The sequence below is a fragment of the Perca fluviatilis genome, chromosome 24 (assembly GCF_010015445.1).
Source record: "Perca fluviatilis chromosome 24, GENO_Pfluv_1.0, whole genome shotgun sequence".
In the NCBI taxonomy this organism is placed as follows: Eukaryota; Metazoa; Chordata; class Actinopteri; order Perciformes; family Percidae; genus Perca; species Perca fluviatilis.
The window spans coordinates 21,493,892-21,515,930 of record NC_053135.1 but is presented as its reverse complement, the minus strand read 5'-3'; the positions used below and the strand labels follow the sequence as shown (position 1 = coordinate 21,515,930).

The following is a 22,039-nucleotide window of genomic DNA, read 5'->3' as shown; positions in this document are numbered from 1 at the left end:
TTTAATTTTAGCATCCTCGGCTTCGCTACACTCAGGGAACCATTTGGCGGAAAGCCAAAGCTTTTCGACCAATAAGATAGACACCGCAAACAATCCGGTCCACATTTATGAGTCATTTCTCCCACTATGGGTCCAGTTGCTTCACTGGAACGGGAAATTTCGTTTCCCATAATTGATTCTTGGACTTTATAGTATACTATGTCTTGGTCGATGTGATCGTCACCACACCGCATTTTCCCAGAGGGCCACACTGGAAAAAGAGAATCACACCGAGGGCCAGACGTAGAGAGTTTATTGACGTGCTTTTGTTTCATCCAAAATGTCAAATATCTTTGACTGTATTACTTCACCTCACTATTGTGACATCGCTGTAGTGCTGTAGTCATTTTTGTATGTTTTTTTTCCCCCCAACTTCTTTATGGCTTTCTCAGACGTTTTTGTCGCCTCTTTATTTAAATTGTCGCCTTTTTCACATTTTTTGTCACCTTTTCTGACTTTTTTTTATACTTTTCTTTTTGCATTTTTGTCTACATAAAGCCCTACATAAGTCAGCAAAAATGTTCCTTAGCCATCATAGAATGTAGCAAATCAAGCAAATTTTTTTACTTCAATCTTTCGGCATAAATATGGAATTTCTGAGTCTCAAAGTCGGCAAATCTGCCAAATTCTGCTTTTGAGTGTCGCGTAACTGCAGTTAAAAAAACACTTTCCCGTGTTTTTGGTTTTGGCGCACAACTATAGGTGGGCCAAAACCTATTGTGAACCGAAATTGATATGCGGGCCGGATTATATTCTGCAAGGGGCCGGATTTGGCCCGCCAAATCCATACACAATCTACAGGGAATTAAAAGTAATGCTAAATGGTTCTCTGTTGTTGATTTGTCTAATGCTTTTTTCAGTGTACCGGTGGACAAAGACAGTCAGTTTTGGTTCGCTTTCCTGTTTTGCCAGGAAAAAGTTAAATAAATCAACAGTAAAAAACACATAAAACTGTGACATTTTTCTAAATACAATTCCTATTTAAACTTTATTTTTTCATTCAGAACACAAGAGAAAATAAGAGTTTACTTGTAAAACGTAATGAGCTAAATTAATTGTTTTTCTCGATTATTCTGTTTTTGTGATCATCGGGAGCCAAAATCATAATCGCGATTCCATTTTGATTAATGTCCCAGTCCTAGTTGATCCCCAGATTGATCCAGAACTAGGGGGCAGCATCACTAAACCAAGACAAAGGGCGAGACGTGATGGACACGGTGAGAAGAAAAGGAAGAGCAGCCAGCTCAGTTGTGGTCTCTGGTCTCTGGGAGCTGGATCCAGTCCTTTCCACAGAGCTGAGATTAATGGGAAGAACCAGACTGTGGAGAGACCTGATGAGGAATCTCTCCAAGAACTGATTACTGGTAGACATGGTTACTGGTTGGCATGGAGACCAACCTACACTCACAACTACTACTACTACAGGGGGTGTGTGTGTGTGTGTGTGTGTGTGTGTGTGTGTGTGTGTGTGTGTGTGTGTGTGTGTGTGTGTGTGTGTGTGTGTGTGTGTGTGTGTGTGTGTGTGTGTATCTCTGAGAGTCTCCTCCTGTTTCTCACTGCTGATCAGTTGAGTCTGTACAGGATCACACTGACATAAATATTTCAGCTTATTGTTATGAACTAATGAATGAACTTTGAATAAAATAATCCAGAATGATTGAACAGATTCCTGGTGAACATTATAAACTTCTTCCACTTCCTGTCCTTTAAAGGTGGAAGCTGTGATCATCAAATTGTAGAAATGCTGTTGACTTGTGTCATGTTTAGTTTTGAGTTCTGTCTTTTCACAATAAAAGCATCAAGTTACTGTGAGAGTGTTTGTGGTCTTTCTGTTTAACTTTTACACACGATAAGATGTCTCGGTGTCCCAGAGGTCTTCCAGGTCCAGCTGCAGCGTGAGAAACCCTCCAATCAGAGCAGTCCAGTACGTAAGTCTTTCACTTTTTCATCTTCATATTGTGTTGAGTTCAGGGAGCAGAGAGTCTGTCTGTTTTCTCTCCACGTTAGTTATCTGCTCAGCCAGCTGCTGGAACTTCACACTGTGCTATTAGTACTTTTACTGCAGTAACATGTCATCAATGTGCTATTAGTACTTTTACTGCAGTAACATGTCATCAATGTGCTATTAGTACTTTTACTGCAGTAACATGTCATCAATGTGACAGAAAAGCTGTTTGATTGGGTCTGTTGGAGGTCTGATTCACTCCCACATTAATATGTTTGTGTTGAAGACTTCACTGTTGGTATCAGTGAGGAAAGAAGACAGAGGGGGGGGGGGATTTCATATTTTAGGAAACATGTTCAGCTTGTGTAATGAGGAGTCAGTGTCTACAGTCATTAAATCTCTCAGTCAGTAATGGAGCATCAACAGCAGTCCAAATGTCATTTTATTGTGAAAATCTGCTCCTGTTGCAGCCCTTCCTGTCTGCTTCCTGACAGGTGGAGCTGGGACTCATTCCAGGGAACAGCTCACCTGTGTCAAACATTTCTCTCCAGGTGGAGAGTGACCCTCTTCTTCATCAGCTCTTCTTCATCAACTCTTCTTCATCAACTCTTTGGACTGTGTGAAGAAACTGTAAGTTGCTGTTTGGTACTTTAACAACATGTTAGTCTTTGGTCTCTTCAGGGTTAGTTTCTGGCTCTGTAATGTTAAATATAATGTTTCTACTTCACTTCTTATTTCCTGAGAAAGTGTGGAGGACTCTTGTGTTGAAGATAAATCTCCATGTTGGTGATTTCCTGGAATCAAACAGCTGATCTTTATTTCCTTTCTCCAAACAGTCTGTTGTCTCCATCAGAGTAAAGTGAGACACAACTCTAATGTTTCTGCTAAAAGGTTCAGCTTTATTTTCATTATAAGACATAATTGTCCAATGAAAGGCAATCATCATTTCCAGCTGGCTCTGAGGAAGTTAAGTTACCAACCTGGCTGCCTCTGTGGACTTTGGGATAAAATATCAGAAAAAACGTCAAACATTTTAAAAATATATTCCATAAAGGCGACTAAAACTCTGAAAAAACCAACAAATACATGGTTTGTGTGCAGTTTAGTGTCCCAAATTCCACTATGGCCACGCCAAGACCTGCCCTACAAATTATATTGGTTGGGGTTAGGCATTTGACCTTGAGTGGTTAAGGTTAGGATAACCTTTCTCCAGCTGTCAGAAACTCTCAAAATCCTTTTGGGTCAAATGGCCTTATGAATGGGAGAGCTAGGGGCACTACTATGATCGCATCAAAATCACTATTTTTAAAGAACTAAAAAGGCTCAAAACAACATGAAACTTTGCTTCAAGTCTCACCAGAGTCTCTACACATGAACTCAGCACTGAGAACATTGTTTGTGTTCACAGAGTTTACTAAAAAGAGGTTTTGAATGACTGACTTTATCAGTTGGTGTTTCCAGTCGCTACCTTCTCGCCAGTCAAAATGTGTCTGATAAACTCTGTGTAAATAAACAATATTCTCAATGCTCAAGTTCATGTGTAGAGGAATTGGAAAACTGTGTACATTCATAAACTGTTCATAGGATAGTATATCACCAGATTCACCGAAAAGATTAAGAATTTGATTTAAATCTCTTTGCAACCATTTAGGAAAAAATAAGGATTTGTTCCTAATAAGTATGTTAAAATTGTTCCAGAGGAAAGTCTTGTGAGGTGAAAAATTGTGGACAAAAGCTTCCAAGTTAGAAGTGGCCGGCTGATGGAAAGTTGATAAATTAATTGGCAATTTATTTGGCAGAGAATTACATTTTAAAATAAAAGAAAGACCTCCAATTTTTTTTTAAATGGGATTTGAGATAAAATACCAAATTGACTGGGTTTTGAAAGACATATTTCATAACCATTTCACTTTAACGGTATTCAGTGTCAATGAAATCTAGGACTTCAAGACCTCCTTCTGCTTTACTACTGGAAAGTACATTTTTCTTTAGCTTATGTGACTTATTTTTCTCTGTAAACTGAGCGTCCGCCCCTTTGCAGCCCTAGTCTTACCCATAACAGTCTAATGGTGCGTTCTGTTATTCTCAACAAACCGACTCGGACCTCGGATATGACGTCACTTCCACACTTCAAGACTTCTGGTATGTTTTGCGAGTCAGAGTCAGAGAAAAAACATGGACGCCACCCGGAAAGCTGTTACTATGGTAGCACTGGCCGAGTTAGCAACGCTAGCTACGTTAGCAAACAAGGCTTCATTCAATATTGCACTCACAACAAGACCGATTCCCAAACCAACAGGCAGGGAAACGGATGCAGTAAGGTATTAAAGTAATACGAGTGAGCATCATTATGGAGCGACACACACACAGACACACAGAGACACACACACAGAGACACACACACACACACACAGATAGAGACAGACACACACGCAGAGAAACACACAGAGTCACACAAACACAGAGACGCACACAGACATACACACACAGACAAACACACACAGACACACACACAAAACATAGAGACACACAGAAACAGAGACACACACACAGAGACCGAGACACACAAACACACACAGACACACACACACACACACACACAGAGGCAAAGACACACACACATCATTAGATCTCGATGTGCTTGTTGTTGTGTAAGAATTTCTCCCATCTAGCGTTGAAAGCATTTTTTTTTTACAAAGCAGTGTTTTCCAGGCATTTAAAAATAGTGAGGATTAGCAACAACCTCCTCTGCTACCAACACAAACAATGAATGGGTCTGGTGGGTAGACTCCCAAAATGGAGGAAGGGGGCGGGGCTTAGTGTAGTGATGTCATCTCCACATTCTCACTAGGGGACCAAAGTCAGTCTGGTCTGTTGCTGTCTGGGCAGTGTGGACTGGCAGTTGGTTTATGAACATTCTAAAGACCAACTGACAACTTTAGAATGTTGAAGTTGGTTGGAGCGGTGTGCAAAGTTCAACTCTGAGTGTAGAGAACAGTTAGTAGGGTGTGTGTGTGTGTATGTACATATGTGTCTGTGTGTCCTGACAGTGTCTGTTGTTCCTGTGTGTCTCCAGTAGAGGGCGTAGTGTCCTGACAGTGTCTGTTGTTCCTGTGTGTCTCCAGTAGAGGGTGTAGTGTCCTGACAGTGTCTGTTGTTCCTGTGTGTCTCCAGTAGAGGGCGTAGTGTCCTGACAGTGTCTGTTGTTCCTGTGTGTCTCCAGTAGAGGGTGTAGTGTCCTGACAGTGTCTGCTGTTCCTGTGTCTCCAGTAGAGGGCGTAGTGTCCTGACAGTGTCTGTTGTTCCTGTGTGTCTCCAGTAGAGGCGTAGTGTCCTGACAGTGTCTGTTGTTCCTGTGTGTCTCCGAGAGGGCGTTGTGTCCTGACAGTGTCTGTTGTTCCTGTGTGTCTCCAGTAGAGGGCGTAGTGTCCTGACAGTGTCTGTTGTTCCTGTGTGTCTCCAGTAGAGGGCGTAGTGTCCTGACAGTGTCTGTTGTTCCTGTGTCTCCAGTAGAGGGCGTAGTGTCCTGACAGTGTCTGTAGTTCCTGTGTGTCTCCAGTAGAGGGCGTAGTGTCCTGACAGTGTCTGTTGTTACGTTGTGTATGTGTGTGTGTGTGCGTGTAGGTGTGTGTTTCTCTGTGTGTGTGTGTGTTTGTGTATGTTTCTCTCTGTGTGTATCTCTTTGTGTGTGTGTATGTGTCTGTGTGTGTGTGTGTGTGTGTGTGTGTGTGTGTGTGTATGTGTGTGGTGTACACGTGTGTGTTTGTTTGTCTCTGTGTAGTTGTGTCTCAGTGTTTGTGTGTGTGTCTCTGTGGTGTAAACATGTTTGTGTGAGTGTGTACTTGTGCGTTTGTTTACACGTGGGTACACGTGTGTGTGTGTGTGTGTGTGTGTGTGTGTGTGTTTATGTATACATTTGTGTAGTTGTTTGTGTGTGCACGTGTACAAGTGTCTGTGTGTCTGTCTCTTGTGTGTCTGTGTCTCTGTCTTTGTGTGTGTGTGTGTCTGGTTGTGTGTGTCTGTGTGTGTCTGTGTGTGTGTGTGTCTGTTTGGTGTACACTTGTTTGTGTGTACTTTTGCGTACACGTGTTTGTGTGTCTGTTTATTTGAGTGTTTGTACGTGTTTGTGTGTGTGTGTCTGTGTATGTTTGTCTCTTTTTGTGTCTCTGTACGTGTGTGTGTGTGTGTTCCGCTCTAGTTTTTCCAACGTTTCAGACACCTTTTTCAGAACTATTTAGACTTTTTTCTACAATATTTCATCTTTATTTCTGGGTAATATTCTCTCAGGTTTAGTGATGTAGTCCACGTGATACGCAGGTATACGGAGTATACAGTACCCACTAGGAAAGGTCCAGGATTTCAGTCCACCCACTTAGAATAAAGAATTTAATTTTTTTTAAATTTTATTTTTAAATTTAAATAAAATAATAATTATTGTTTTGCATTTATTGACATTGTTTTGTGAGAGAATTTTCGTACATAATGTCCATTGTGCAATTTACAGCTGGGTCTGAATTTAAGTTACCAACCGGCTGCCTCTGTGGACTTTGGGCTAAAATATCGGAAAAAAGCGTGCAGTTTAGTGTCGCAAAATCCACTATGGCCACGCCAAGACCTGCCCTACGGAGCATCTCGATTGGTTGGGGTTAGCATTTGACTTTGAGTGGTTAAGGTTAGGATATCTGATTGGTCAGGGGATAGGACCTGTACAAATGGGATTACGTTACGGGGAATTTGGGACACTACATTGCACGTATAACCAAAATACATTAAAAAAGCAGGGCAAATGTCAACAATTGTCCAAAGATAATCCAAAAAGGGGACTAAAACTCTGAAAAAGCAACAAAAACATAGAAAAAAGCAGCAAAAATGTCGTGACATAAACCTTAAAATAATGAACAAAAACGTCTAAAAAGCCCCCCATAATTCCTTCCAATGTGTACATAGTTATTGGGATCCTGATGTGTGAACATATATAATATATGATAGAAGAAATAGTGAGTTAATGTGTGGTGTATGAGAGTGAATTCTTGGTGTTATTTAGAGATAATTTAGAGAACATGGAGGTCAGTTGGTCCAACGTGTGTCTGAGAGAATGTTCCAGAACAAGCAGCCAACTGACTGCTGTTCTTTAGTTCTTCTTTCAGGAGAAGCATCTTTTAAATGTGTCCTCCTGGAGTCTGTCTGCTCTCTCTGTTGATCAAACACCATGACAGCACACAGCAGCACTGCTGCAGCTTGGATTCAACCATTTAGTCCTTCACTTCATCTCAGAGGAACACATTACACTCTCACACCTCCATTACATCACCAATACACTCTCACACCTCCATTACATCACCATTACACTCTCACACCTCCATTACATCACCATTACACTCTCACACCTCCATTACATCACCATTACACTCTCACACCTCCATTACATCACCATTACACTCTCACACCTCCATTACATCCTCATTCTTCACATCCATTAGATCCATTAGAGGAGCAATAACTCACATCAAAGGCCAGAAAATCATTCATAAAAATATTTCATATCTTTCAGATTTACTGTCTTTATGTTATCTGATATCCTTAGTCACGCCCGCCGATAGGGGGGGACAAACGGGTCTGTTGTCCCGGGCCCACAGTAGGGGGGGGGGGGCCAGAACTGGGCCCTCATTAAATTATGGAATAATTAAAAATCTTTTTTTAAATAGGCCTATTTGTGGAAAAAAATATGTAGCATAATATTTGAATTACATAAAAGCGTTTTATTTGTTTTCTTCCTAATTGTCCTGGAAATGGTGGTCAAGAACCCCACCCCCACCCCCACCCCCAACATAAAAATGGTTTGGCCACTGATCAAAATTTGATATTGTCACAATGTCCGGTCAGCAAAAGTCTGGAACTCGGAGAAGGAAAGAAAAGAGAAGAAGAAAATAGAGGCCTTAGAGATTTTCTAAACAAATTAAAAAGGTGGTGACGGTGAAGCTGGAACTATCAACGTAGAGCAAGGTAAGAAACAGCGCAGCCAACATTTACGAGCCTTGTAACGTAGCCTAACAGGCCAGCTCTAATGTTAACGTCCGTTAGCTCGTATAAAAGATTGACACAACACGTTCTCTTTGACAGAAACACATGAGTTTGGTAGCTCTGTCAGAAAGAATGAGACAGAGAGAGATCCAGCTGCAGTCAGGTGACAGAGAGAGTGATGCGGGAGGGCCCCGCTGCCCCGCAACGGAGGGACAGAGTCAGGCTACCGGTGAGAGAGAGAGAGAGAGAGAGAGAGAGAGAGAGAGATGCGGGGGCTCGCTGCCCTGTCGGAGAGTCTGAGCAGGATGGATCAGAGACTGATTATACACTTAATTTCAGTGAGAGAGGAGAGGAAGACTGTCAGCTGGCCTGTCCTTAGTCGCCTTTTTGAGGTGGATTGTGACTCGTAGGGGAAATTAGCACTTACAGAGATCCTTACGTTTCGTTCAAATAATGCAAGCTTTATTACGTCAGAAAATAAATTCTCAGTGGTTGACTTTCAACAGAAACTTAAACGCTTACTAAAATGAATGATCACACATACTACGGTCACTAAAATGTTTCTCTGTCCACCTCTCTTACTTAAACAAAAGAACTTCCTAAGCTGTGACCCAGCTGCTCATTATACCTGTGAAGGTGACCTGATTAGTACTACTAGCCGTAGTCTAGTCATTAATTCAAGTTATTTCTCCAGATAGGAAGTCCAAGATTTAAGTTTAACAATTTAGAAATGAAATAGAAAAATAATACAAATCATCTTTTTTGTTTCTACAATGAAATTAATAAATACCAATATATTTATTATGGCTCCAACATTATGCAAAAAATAAACGAATAAAAGGATTACATTTTTAAAATAATTAAATAAAATAATATATGTATATATAATAAAAACAACTAAAATAAAGGGATATAGTATTACCAAATAATACATGAATTGTAATAAAATGTAATTTAAAAAGTGGGGTAAGTATGTAAGATAAAAAAATAGAAATAAAACTAATAAAATCTGTAAACATGTTTTAATGTGTGAATATGTTTGGTGGAGCTCTGCTTGTAGTTCCTGCTGATGTCACCAGAGGGTGCCATGACTTCACTCTCAAGACAAACTGTGGACTTTGGGTTAGTTGGATTGTTCTTTATTTTGGTATTTCTCTCTAAAATAACAAATGACAACATTACCAATAATCAGCAACATTATAAATCATCATGTCGTTGTTTGTTTACAGTTAAAATAACTTTTAACTGAAGTTTAATTTCCTGTTTATCACTGCTGGTTTTTTATAAAGAGTTACTGCTCCTCTGATCTCTGTTGTCACAGAATTACTGGTTCTACAGGATTCTTTCTGTCGCCTCCTCCTCCTCCTGATAGTGATGTAGATCAGTAGATGTACAAACATTGTGTGACAACAATGGTGGGAAGACTAACAGTTGAGCATACCAGGGCAGATGAATAGTGCAAAAGAACATAAACAGGTACGATAGCGATGCAGGTGAAGATGTTTTTGTAGTTCATTCCAGTCATTTGCAGTTGAGAAGTGGAAGGAGTGGTGGCCAAAGGAGGTGTGGGCTTTTGGGGTGACCAAGGTGATATAACTGCTTGAGCGAAGGATAAAGCTATAGTGACCAGCGAGCTTAGGAACAGCAGGGTTTTGCCTAAAAAGGACTTGTAAATGAGTTGGTACCAGTGAGTTAAGCGTTGTGTGTGTAATGAGGGCCAGCTAACCAGAGATGGCAAAAGTACTCACTTCTTGTACTCAAGTAGAAGTACAGATACTTGTGTTAAAAAATACTAAGTACTGATTTAACTTCTTTACTCAAGTAAAAGTAACAAAGTACAGGCTTGGAAATGTACTTAAAGTATAAAAGTAAAAGTAGCCTTGCGAATGACAACCATTTTTTATGCAAAGCTACTTGGACCACACAAATGTTACTAGAGTGGTAGCTGAGAAATTTCAGTGGACATGGAAAAAAAAGACTCTTTATATGCCATTGGCTACATTTTAAATGTATGTCTGCCAATAGGCCTAACACATCACATATACAGTAATGTATGATTATTGTGACAGAGACTGGGACTCCAGGTTAATAAGATGTAGCAATATATGTATTTAGTTGTGATTCTGTGAGAATTCACAGATCCAGTTTTTCTTTTTAAATCTTCCCCTTAACATTTTAAGGAATCTACATGTATGTCTGTGCTCAAATATGGCTTCTGTAAAGAAAATAAAGGATTAAATATGAATTACTAAACATTCTTGATGCCTAAACATCTCTTTATTTTCGGTATTGATGACGCGAAAAATAATAACAGTAACTCCAGTGAAATTATTTGAAACTTGTTAATGAGGATAAGATTAGGACTGTATTTAAAGCTGATTCTGGTTTCCAACTTTGCCCCAGGTGTGTCTGTTAAAACACGGACGGAGACAACTTCTCCTTTTTGATGCTTTATTAAGATCAAGCAACTAAAACCTAGCTAACAGGTGAACACAAACAACAAAATCACTTGGCAGAGTGTTTCTGGTTCTACAGGATTCTTTCTGCCTCCTCTTCCTCTTCTTCCTACTCCTCCTCCTCCTGATGAAGCTGAAACAGGTTTGTTGTTTTGCTGTCAGAGACAAAGGTTTCAGTCGACACACGATAAGATGTCTGGGTGTCCCAGAGGTCTTCCAGGTCCAGCTGCAGCGTGAGAAACCCTCCAATCAGTGCAGTCCAGTACGTAAGTCTTTCACTTTTTCATTTTCATATTGTGTTGAGTTCAGGGAGCAGAGAGTCTGTCTGTTTTCTCTCCACATTAGTTATCTGCTCAGCCAGCCGCTGGAACTTCACACTGTGCTATTAGTACTTCTACTGCAGTAACATGTCTCAATACTTGCCTTAATCTCAGAAGAAAAGCTTGTACTTGTAATGGTCCTCCATTTATCTGACAGCGTCAGTTACTCTGCACATTCACAGTTTACACACAAAGTATGAATCGGCAGTAAAACATGATGTAATGTTCCAGAGAATCAGCTCTCACTGCTACTTCTACATCAAGTACATTTAGTAACAGAGAAGGTCGTTGGACAGAGTATTTTCATTTTGTACTATTAATAATATGAAGTTCTTCTTCCACTGCGTCACTGAATCTGTTTAACGATAAAGTTTGTTCATCACATTTTAAACATTTTGGAACTCGACGTGTGGAAAGTTCCTCTGTTGTCAGAGTGTTGCTGGTTCTACAGAATTGTTTCTGTCTCCTGATGAAGCTAAAACAGGTTATAAAGTTAGGCAACATTTTGGCGAGGAGGAAACTGGCATGTCCATTTTCAAATGGGTCTGCTGACTTCCGACCTCCAGGTATCTGAATGAAAATTTTTCTCTGGGCCAAGCCTTCTCTTCACCCACACGCCCACTCTATGATAATCCATCCAGTTATTATCAGGCAGGTGATGGCCTGCAGGCCTGTCTGCTCTGACGCAGCCTTGTTATCTGAAAACTTGTTCTGCATCTTTTCAGTGTAGCTCCTCTTCGCTCCACTGATCTCTTTAGTCAGAGTGTTTCTGGTTCTCCAGGATTCTTTCTGTCCTCTTCCTCCTCCTGACAAAGCTGCCTGAGTTCAGCTAGAAACCGGATAGTTCTGGATCTCCTGTTAAATGATGAAACACAGTGATGCCCCTTTGGCTCCCAGCCCTCAATATGCTGTCTGTAATGTGGAGTTCTCTGCTGAGGTTTTGTCTGTTAAAGTCCAGAGAAGAGGGAGCAGAGAGTCTGTCTGTTTTCTCTCCACGTTAGTTATCTGCTCAGCCAGCTGCTGGAACTTCACACTGTGCTATTAGTACTTTTACGGCAGTAACATGTCATCAATGTACTATTCGTACTTTTACTGCAGTAACATGTCATCAATGGGACAGAAAATCTGTTTTATTGGGTCTGTTGGAGGTTTGATTCACTCCCACATATTGTCCTCCATTTATCTGACAGTGTGTTACTCTGCACATTCACAGTGTACACACAAAGTATTAATCAGCAGTAAAACATGATGTAATGTTCCAGATGAAACTATAAAGGAGTTCAAATCAGCTCAGGAAGGGGGGGGGGTGTAAAGTTTGATTACATTTTGGTGAGCAGGAAACTGGCATGTCCATTTTCAAAGGGGTCTGTTAACCTCTGAGCTCCAGGTATCTGAATGAAAATGTTTGTCTGGGCCGAGCCGTCTCTCCACAGACACGCCCACTCTATGATAATCCATCCAGTTATTAGGCTCGTTGGAGATGAGCCAGGTCTGCGCAGAATTGATCACCGGCAATCGCCCCCCGTTGCATGCTGGTTAGATTTGTGTCCGACTTGATCCAGACTTGCTCTGACGTCAGGCACACATGGTCAACGGTAACCTCACAAGATCAAGGCAGCTTTTCACCAACTGCAAGCCCCAGGCGGACCCAGGCGCATGCTGGGAAACGCTGGCCTCTCAGCTGATCTAACAGCTGATTGGGTCAGAATCAACTCAACATGATGACGTTTTATATACACTTTTTATTGATTTTGAATCGGAGGGATTTTAGCTGCTAATTGTCTGATTCAAAGGCTTAGTCTGTACAGAACACATCTTGTGTGACGTTAGAAGTCAGAGAGACTAAATCTGTTCAGATTACAGATCATCTACAGTCTGGTTTGAATTAAAATCAACAACAGATGCATGTGGAGCATTTTGACAGCTACTCTGTCATAATAAAAACAGCTGGAGACTGTGTACAAGCTACTGCTGAGTTCTCTTATCTACTTTACAGGCGAGGCGCAACTCATCTCAACAAGCCTATTATCAGGCAGGTGATGTCCTGTAGGCCTGTCTGCTCTGACGCAGCCTTGCTGGCTGAAAACCTGTTCTGCATCTTCTGATTCTTTCTCCTGCTGTCAGAAAACAAACCGTCGTCTCCACCAGCGTAAAGTCAGACACAACAGGACTCTACTGTTTCCTCTGGAACCTTTCAGAATAAAATGTAGTGACCTAAATGCCTCTGTTACTGTTGTAGTGATGTGTGGAGGAGGATGAACAGAAAGGTGAGATTGATTGTCATAATGGAGACTTGTCAGAAAGATGATATTAGTCCTGGAGTCTTGTCTCCATTAGAGGACAGAAATATGACATTAGTCCTAGAGTCTTGTGTCCATTAGAGGACAGAAAGATGACATTAGTCCTGGAGTCTTTCCAATGTTCCTGTTCTCCCAGAAAGAGAGTGAATGACAGAGCAGGATGAGAAGAGAGCAGGGATCATTCAGGGGTGGTGATGGCACAGTGGATATGACGCATGCCTTTGGTGTGGGAGATCCGGGTTCGATTCCTGCTGCGATACATCAACCAATGTGTCCCTGAGCAAGACACTTAACCCCTAGTTGCTCCAGAGGCGTGCGACCTCTGACATATGTAGCAATTGTAAGTCGCTTTGGATAAAAGCGTCAGCTAAATGACATGTAATGTAATCATTCAGTGAAGAGCTTCAGACTTTATTTTCTGCTTGATAGATTCTAGTTTCTCCAGCAGCTTGTTTCTGGAGATTAAAAAGTGGTCTTCCTCTCTTTCTAACAGGACCCAGCAGAGACCAGACCCTGCTGGACCTGAACCTGAACCCAGCTGTGTCCATGGAGACACCGCTACTTTAAAAAAGAAGGCAACCTGACCTCGAGTGGTGAATAGAAATGGAGGATAGGCTACTTGAAATGGAGGAGAGAGGAATGATCGAGAGACTTGAATGGCAGAAGGAGAGAACAGCAATGGAAAGGGAAATAGAAATGTTAAGAAGAAGATTGAGGTGAGTTGTGAACATCCAGCAAACTGGAACAACTCTTGTTGGATGGAACTACATCCTGTCTGGGTTGTTTTGGGTCATGTCAGTCTCATGCACACTCTTTCAAATAAAGTGTTTTTTTGTGGAAAGGAATTGTTGTAGTTGATGAGTAAAATGAGAATATCTTGCAAAATAATTTCCTGTCTCACTCAAAATATCTTTCTGTTTAGACAACATTTTGAAATATTATGTTCTGATTTTTTTTTCTTTTTATTCTGATTTCAAAAGATATGCACCAAAATGCAACAAACCACTCCAGCCAATCACCGACAAGATGGTTGGGGGAGGGGGTGGGGCATAGTGACAGTTAGTCAGTTAGTCATGACAGTTACAGCAACATGTGGGAGGGGTGAGCTTGCTCTTTTTTGTTTTAAATTTACTTGGAACATCAACAGAAGTCCTTGCAGGAACTCATAGTGCACATTTAATTGTTAATAATCAGGCCTACAGACATATTCATATTAATATTTTATTTTATTCAGGGAGACTTTACCTGAACATGTGACCCTCAATAAATGTGTTTTTATATCAGGACCCAGCAGAGACCAGAGTCTCCTGAACCTGAACCTGATCCTGAACCTGATCCCAGCTGTGTGTCTTTTAAGAGCAACTGGTCAAAAGAACACTATATTAACTTTAAAGGAGAGCAACCCTCTGCTGAAAAGAGGTAAGCTGTTAATGTTATATTACTGATTAATGTTTTAACTTTTATGTATCCAGAGACGTTTTTGAAATTTCTTTTCAGCATCTTTCTTCTTCACATATATTTATATTCTCACATCTGAAAGTTGTCCAGTTACACCAGTCTTCAACTCTTGACTTTAGGTAAATATTGGTTTGGTCCAATATTCTCTGGTTCAATACCCACTTGTGTTTTAGCTTTTTAAACCTGTTGTATTGTTTTCTATTGAACTTCTTTGTGTCTTTTGTCACCCCTTTCATCTTTGTGTAACAGGATCCATCAGAGACCAGACTCTGCTGAACCTGAATCCAGCTGTGTGTCCAGGAAAAGGGGCCGGTCAAATGAACGTTTTATTGAATTTATAGTTCAACAACCCTCTTCTGAAAAGAAGTAAGCTCTAAGGCGTAATTTCGTACATCTTCAAATTTGTTTGATTTGATTTTACTTAAGTCTTTCTTTTAGTATTTATCATAATGATCAATTTAATTATGTTTTGGATTTTGTATTACTAGTAAAGAGCCCGTTGAAAATGTGCCTGTTTGGAACGGGCGATTGCTTGACCTGTGGTATTTCTGCTTGTAGAATTCATTAAAACCGAATTGTACCCCAAAATTACTTACAGAAGGTCCCTAAACCACTCAATATGCAACTCCACTGTATAGCCTACTACTGACTTACAGAGAGAGAGCGAGAGAAAGAAAGAGAGAGGGTGTTGTCGTATGATCGTTAACAAATTTAACATTTCAGCAGAGATGTTAATTTCCATACAGGTTTAGTGGCTTGACGGTTAAAGGAGAGTTTCGGTCAATTTCAACACGTAGCTCTGTTGTTTGTAAATTAGGAGTACTGTCAGTAGTAATAAAAATGAAAACAATCGGTGATGCCTACACCTCGTTATCCTCCTGCTAGATTTTGCACCCAACAGGCTTAAACGGGGCTTAAAGGGGGCAAGTTTTAAATGTGTTTTTAGCCTCTAAACATGTTCAAATGCCATTACAAGTGCTTAGCCAGGTGCAGTTATTCCTTCTGAGGGAACACGGCGAATTTGACTGCAGTAGATGTGACAGAAAGACATGCAAGTTGTGTTAATCCATACCTCTGTTGATTTCATGCTTTCTGGTGAAGTCAACACTAGCCGATTGCCAATCTCATACAGTCCAATATTCCAAAATGTATTCTTTCCACAAAAATAAAAAAAAACGATTTGCAGAGGTTCTCGCCATAGTAATGAGTATGTATCAACAAGCTGTAACCTGATACCACAGTGGAGTGAGCAGAGATGCAGTTCAAGAGTTCAACAGCGCATGTGCATAGGTGACATAGCAACGGTGGACACTGTCGGCCAAAGCAGGGAGGAGCTCACAGAGCTGACAGACGGAGCTTGGAGTTAGATCAGGACTAATATGAGAAAATTGTTCGAGTTTGTGCCTTTCCAAATTGCGGCAACCAAACAAAGAGATATTTGCGCTTGAGCTTTCACCGTCTACCCCTCAGCAACCTGGAGATTTTACAGTTGTGGCTGGTTACACTTCAGCTTGATGTGCAAACTCCCTTGTGAACATTACGTGAGAGAGATTACAGTGTTGGCAGTGAACATTTTGATGAGAATGACTTCACCAAAAAGAGCGTCAAGTCCCGGTATCTGAAGGCAAATGCCATTCCAAAAGTGAAAAGACCAGCTGCAGACAAATTGGAGGTAACATCTTTATGATGCGGTGTTGGTGAATTCTTGAAAAAAAAAAAGATAACCCCGACCAACAAACTCCAAAAACTCCTCTGTGTGCTCCACATCGGATTGAGATGAACTATCCATCTGAGCTGATATTCTAAAAACACTGACACAATTCCAAGGCTCTGCCTTCGTCTCTCCCTCAGCTGACTGGAAGTCTCCACCTTTGAACATGCGCGATAGCTGCTGAACTCTTGAACTGCAGGTATGTGGTGTCAGGTTACAGCCTGTTGATACATACTCGTTTTTTTGTGGAAAAAATACATTTTGGAATATTGGATTGTATTAGATCGGCAATCGACTAGTGTTGACTTCACCGTAAAGCATGAAATCAACAGAGGTATGGATTAACACAACTTTTATGCCTTTCTGTCAATCTACTGCAGTCAAATTCGCTGTGTTCCCTCAGAAAGAATAACTGCACATGGCACATGTTTAGAGGCTAAAAAAACGTTTAAAACTTGCCCCGTATATGCCCTGTTTAAGCCTGTTGGGTGCAAAATCTAGCAGGAGGATAACTTGGTGTAGGCGGCACAGATTGTTTTTCGTTTTTCTCGCTACTGACAGCACTCCTAATTTACAAACAACAGAGCTACGTGTTGAAATTGACCGGAATTCTCCTTTAATGGTGAAGTATGGATTTGATTCGCGGGGGTATTTTGGCGACAGTAATGTTATTAGTGTTGTAAGTTAGCAGTAGACTTAATTAAGCCGACCCAGGATGAGTATGATGAAATTTCAGTTCAATTAAATTTCATTTATAGTATCAATTCATAACAAGAGTTATCTCAAGACACTTTACAGATAGAGTTGGTCTAGACCACACTCCATAATTTACAAAGACCCAACAATTCCAGTAATTCCCCCAAGAGCATTTAATGCGACAGTGGCGAGGAAAAACTCCCTCTCAGGAAGAAACCTCGGACAGACCCTGGGCTGTACTGGCCTGTCTCCCTCTACTTTTGATTATATGGTAGATGAATCTGACGACTATGACGAGAAGCAGGTGGGCCGGGTTAGGCGGACGCTGCAACTCCTCACTCCATAACTATAAGATTTATGGAAGAGGAGAGTTTTAAGTTTACTGTTAAATGTGGTGATGGTGTCTGCCCCCCGAACCCAGACTGGGAGCTGGTTTGACAGTAGGGGAGCCTGATAGCTGAAGGCTCTGGCTCCCATTCTACTTTTAGAGACTATAGGAACCACAAGTAACTCTGCATTCTGGGAGTGCAGTGCTCTAGTGGGGCAATAAGGTACTAAGCCAATGAAGAGAAGATAATACAGGAGAAACATGATCTCTTTTCTTAGTTCTTGTCAGAACATGCGCTGCAGTGTTCTGGATCAGCTGGAGAGTCTTAAGGGTTTTATTTGAGCATCCTGATAGTAAGGAATTACAATAGTCCAGCCTAGCAGTAACAAATACATAGACTAGTTTTTCAGCATCGTTTTGAAGTTTGAGTTTTGGAGGTGTTTAGGGCCCAGGACAATCACTTCAGTTTTGTCTGAGTTTAACATCAGAAAATTGTAGTTCATCCATGCTTTTATATCTTTGATGCATGCTTGGAGTTTAGTGAACTGACTATGTTTTCGTCTAGCTTAATTGATAGGTATAATTGGGTGTCATCCGCATAACAATGAAAGTTAATTGAATGTTTCCTTTTAGTCTGATTTTAGGATTACACATGATAAAAACTCAGAGAATTCAGATAAAAATTCAGAATACGGACCTGGAGCTCAGTAAACAACAACAAATATAACTGGCTGTACTGTTTTCAATGTTGGATGTTGAAGATTAAGAACAAGGCTTTCAAACGTGTTATAATTTATTTTAAGTTTAGGATTAATTAACAGAGTTTAATCAAATATGGCTGCAACTCCCCCTCCTCGACCTGAGCCTCTAGTAATTTGTGTATTAATATGACTGGGTGGAGTGGCTTCATTTAAACCAGCGGTTCTCAAAGTGTGGGGCGCGCCCCACTGGTGGGGAATAGAGACGTGACAGGTGGGGCGCGCCAAACGGGAGGAAATTTTCCTTTTTATGTCTTTATATCTTTATCCAGAAATCCCTACTGTTCCGGAAGTTCTGTGAGTCTCCCGCATATTGATAGCGGCTCCTTGACGCCCGCAAATGAGATCCAATCTCCCGGAATCTGGAGCAAGACCGCGCACTAGACCAAGACTCTATGGCTGCAGCCTGGAGCGTCCCATGTCATGCCGACCCGTCTCATGCCGACCCGCCTGGTGCTGTCCCCGAGCATCGACCTTTCAAAATAATAGCTGGCGTCTGGAATAAAATACTTTAAAATATTTTACTACTTTAATACTTTATTACTAATACATATAATTCTTGAGCGACAGATGCCAAAAAATCCACAACAATTTCTATCCCCACAGCTGCTCTGCTGCTGCGCTGGCTTGCACACATCTCTGTTCACAACGCTGCCTGTCGGAACATTCTGCTTAACATGAAAAAGCTTAACGTGGTTTAATGTACCTCAACAACGATCAATGATCACCAAATTTATCATGGCCATATTGTAATGAATACGCCCATAATAATAGGACTTTGGGTTCGACTTTTTGACAGTTTTCAGTGGTTATGACGAGTAATATGAGAGAGAAATTTAGTAATCATTGATCATTGTTTATGTACAGTACAGGCCAAAAGTTTGGACACACTTTCTCATTCAATGCGTTTCCTTTTTATTTTCATGACTATTTACATTGTAGATTCTCACTGAAGGCATCAAAACTATGAATTAACACATGGAATTATGTACTTAACAAAAAAGTGTGAAATAACTGAAAACATGTCTTATATATTAGATTCTTCAAAGTAGCCACCCTTTGCTTTTTTGTATTAATAAGGGAAAACTTTCCACTAATGAACCCTGACAAAGTACACCCTTGAAGTGAAAACCATTTCAGGTGTCTACCTCATGAAGCTCATTGAGAGAACACCAAGGGTTTGCAGAGTTATCAAAAAAAGTAAAGCGGAGAACGAGCGACCCTTGGTAAGTGTTTATGTCACCTGGGTCAGGACACTATTTCCCATTAGAAGACTTCTGCCATTTGAGTATACACACTTAGGCAGTTTCATTAGTGACCAGATTTTTTCCCCCCAAAGTCCCCTGACCCAAGTTGGTCAAAATGCAAAATTTTCCCAAATGTTGGATCTGGGTTTGCCAGTTGAATGTCCGATCAGAAGTCCATAAGGGTAAGCAAAAAAAAGGGAACAACCATCCAACAGTATCCTCAGTCCAAGTCAGCAGTTCTCTCCAACTACAAACAGGCCATCTAAGCTCTGCTTCCCCCTCAAGCGTCGGCTGATGGTTTGCGAAAATCGTTTTGAGGCCAACAGAAGGTTTTGAGGCCAACAGATTGTTTTTCACCATTGACTCCACAACTCCCCAAACTCCTTTTACCTATAAATGTTTGCTTCCATGACCACAGAAGCTGCAGACTTCCTGGCCTCATGATACCAGCTGCTATTCCTGCTGCAGCAGGGGTCCTTTAAGCCAACCATGTTGTAGCCCTTGTTTGCTTCTAAGTTCTTTCTGTTGATTCACAGTGGGGTCAGCAACACCACCAAACACTGTCAGGGGAAACCATCTGATTCAATGTTGTAATCAACACTTTAAGTCACAGGACCTTTACCTTGTTTTTGTCTCTGTGCGGACAGACATCATGTGAGCTAATTCTTCCTGATTCGTCCACAGAGTGGACCAGGAGAGCTCAGAGATTCCCAGTGGTCAGTCTGCCCAGCAGCATCAAACACACCTGGACTCCATCTTTATGGTTTGTACATGTACAACAACTATGTTTACAACTATTCTGTTCACAATCAATTCCATGATGCACTTTTTAGACCAGTTGAATGTCAGGCTGTCCAACAAGTATCTGATTTTTCTTCCATCATTTCAGTTTGATTGTGTCATTCATATAATCTTCTGTTCCAGCTGCTGGAGGAGAACATCATCACTTTTGTGCAGTACGAGCTGAAGAATATCCAGAAGGTTCTGAGTCCAGATTACCCAGAATGCTCAGAGAGTAAGAGGGCGGGTGAGGATGAAGAGCAGAGGAGGAGCAGAGAGACATTTCTGAAGATCACACTGCATTTCCTGAGGAGAATGAAGCAGGATGAGCTGGCTGACCGTCTGCAGAGCAGTAAGAGGATTTCTCTAAAGATTTACCTTGCTGGACTAATGGGATGTTTACTAATGTCTCCAGAGAAGGGTCAAAATATGTTCCTGTTTCTTTATAAATCACTTACTGATGTTCTTTGTTGTGTGTTCATTCAGGAGGTTTTTCTGGAGTTTGTAAGCGTAAACTCAAATCTAACCTAAACAAGAAGTTCCAGTGTGTGTTTGAGGGGATTGCTAAAGCAGGAAACCAAACCCTTCTGAGTCAGATGTTCACAGAGATCTACATCACAAAGGGAGGGACTGCAGAGGTCAGTAATGAACATGAGGTCAGACAGATTGAAATGGCATCCAGGAAACCAGACAGACCAGAAACAACAATCAGACAAGAAAACATCTTTAAAACCCCACCTGGAAAAGATGAACCAATCAGGACAGTGATGACAACGGGAGTGGCTGGCATCGGAAAAACAGTCTTAACACAGAAGTTCACTCTGGACTGGGCTGAAGGCAAAGCCAACCAGGACATCCAGTTCACATTTCCATTCCCCCCTAGGAAAAGGGAAATTTGGTAAAAAAAAAAAAATACGGCTTGGTGGAACTTGTTGATTACTTCTTCAGTGAAACCAAAGAAGCAGGAATCTGCAGGTTTGAAGAGTTCCCAGTTGTGTTCATCTTTGACGGTCTGGATGAGTGTCGACTTCCTCTTGACTTCCACAACACTAAAATCGTAACTGATGTTACAGAGTCCACCTCACTGGGTGTGCTGCTGACAAACCTCATCAGGGGGAAACTGCTTCCCTCTGCTCGCCTCTGGATAACCACACGACCTGCAGCAGCCAATCAGATCCCTCCTGAGTGTGTTGACATGGTGACAGAGGTCAGAGGGTTCACTGACCCTCAGAAGGAGGAATACTTCAGGAAGAGATTCAGAGATGTGAAGCAGGCCAGCAGAATCATCTCCCACATCAAGAGATCACGAAGCCTCCACGTCATGTGCCACATCCCAGTCTTCTGCTGGATCACTGCTACAGTTCTGGAGGACATGTTGAACACCAGAGAGGGAGGAGAACTGCCGAAGACCCTGACTGAGATGTACATCCACTTCCTGGTGGTTCAGTCCAAAGTGAAGAACATCAAATATGATGGAAGAGCTGAGACAGATCCACACTGGAGTCCAGAGAGCAGACAGATGATGGAGTCCCTGGGAAAACTGGCTTTTGAGCAGCTGCAGAAAGGCAACCTGATCTTCTATGAATCAGACCTGAGAGAGTGTGGCATCGATATCACAGCAGCCTCAGTGTACTCAGGAGTGTTCACACAAATCTTTAAAGAGGAGAGAGGACTTTACCAAGACAAAGTGTTCAGCTTCATCCATCTGAGTGTTCAGGAGTTTCTGGCTGCTCTTCATGTCCATCTGACATTCACCATCTCTGGAGTCAACCTGCTGTCAGAAGAACAAACAACCTCCTGGCTGCCTAAAGTCTTCAGAAAAAAACTAAAACATCTCCACCAGAGTGCAGTGGACAAGGCCTTACAGAGTCCAAATGGACACCTGGACTTGTTCCTCCGCTTCCTCCTGGGTCTTTCTCTGCAAACCAATAAGAATCTCCTACGAGGTCTGCTGACACAGACAGGAAGTAGATCACAGAA

At 41.4% G+C, this 22,039-nt stretch overlaps 1 protein-coding gene and 1 long non-coding RNA gene across 4 annotated transcripts in view; both read left to right on the top strand.

Moving 5' to 3' along the window:
• LOC120554014 overlaps window positions 1-22,039 on the top strand; it is a 256,741-nt gene that overhangs the window by 41,091 nt on the left and 193,611 nt on the right. The window lies entirely within an intron of this gene.
• LOC120554671 lies at window positions 1,861-14,383 on the top strand. 3 transcript variants are annotated; one of them, XR_005638550.1, is made up of 3 exons: window positions 1,861-1,967; window positions 10,624-10,727; window positions 14,366-14,383. It is a non-coding gene; the product is annotated as an uncharacterized LOC120554671 (long non-coding RNA). The 3 variants fall into 3 exon arrangements; XR_005638552.1 differs by lacking the exon at window positions 14,366-14,383 and adding an exon at window positions 12,778-12,999 and having other exon boundaries at window positions 10,624-10,723; XR_005638551.1 differs by lacking the exon at window positions 14,366-14,383 and adding an exon at window positions 12,778-12,999.